We start from the raw sequence: 1,036 nt of genomic DNA, 5'->3' as shown, positions 1-1,036 counted from the left end.
TTGAGCTGTTTGAATCCTTTGTGATTTTTTTAGTGACTGAAATTATTTAAAGCTATTTCTTTTAATGAAAATAAATAGTTTGTAATATCTTTGTCATTGGTGCAATTTTCACTTAACCACGTTTAATTATTATTTGAGCAAATAACATCTATACACAAGTTGTGAAGTTGTTCCTGTTCTTGCACTCTATTTTTTGTATCGACATTTGCTGGCATTGGGCTAGGTAATATGTTTTTTAAAAGGGTAGGCTCAAGGACCATGCTTTACATCCTGTTGGAAATATTCCAGCTGGGACTTTCATATTGCACCCAAGAGAATTACATACATACCATCATGCCATCTGTAAAGCTGTACAAGACTTAATGAAAACTCAAGTACACATATTGTAAATGTGTCCTTTTAAAGTTTTTTTTTTTTTTAAACCATTTTCATTCTTGGTCCGAAAGCACCTACACATTGTGGCTTCCATTCGTACTGACAAAGTGAAGGTCATTTTGATCCCAAACATTAAAATTTTTAAGTGAGGCCAGAGACTTTGACTGAGAAATGTGTTGAGCGTTTTAGTGCTGTATTACCTGACACGTTTTAAGAGCAGCAGCGCAGATGGAGGCCATCCAGTCAGTATACAAAGATACATAACACTTTTATGATTCAAAGCCACATAAAATGACTCTTCAGAGATGAACGTTTATGTAAAACAGCTATAAAAATGATATACTCAGGTGAAAAACAGGAGTTGGGGATAGGAGGGCACTTGAGATATTTAGATTTTAAATTACCCTGTACTTATTTGCTGTATAGGGAACTTTTTAATCAGAAGATGTTAACCTTAGGTCCATGAGTTCATTTTTAATGGTGCGGGTTTGCAGATAATGAGGCGGCATTATTTCTTTCTTTTTTATTGTAAAGTATATTTCATAACTTTGCATTGTCTTTTTCCAAAACATGCAAGAGCTACACTAAACTAACTGGCATGTAAACTGAAAAAAAAGTATTAGTACAACATACTTCCATTACCTCTGTTTATGTAGCATTC

This window comes from Sceloporus occidentalis, unplaced genomic scaffold (assembly GCF_023333645.1).
Source record: "Sceloporus occidentalis isolate IW3139 unplaced genomic scaffold, rSceOcc1.0.p SCAF_5, whole genome shotgun sequence".
In the NCBI taxonomy this organism is placed as follows: domain Eukaryota; kingdom Metazoa; phylum Chordata; class Lepidosauria; order Squamata; family Phrynosomatidae; genus Sceloporus; species Sceloporus occidentalis.
Note: the sequence above shows the minus strand (reverse complement) of the source record.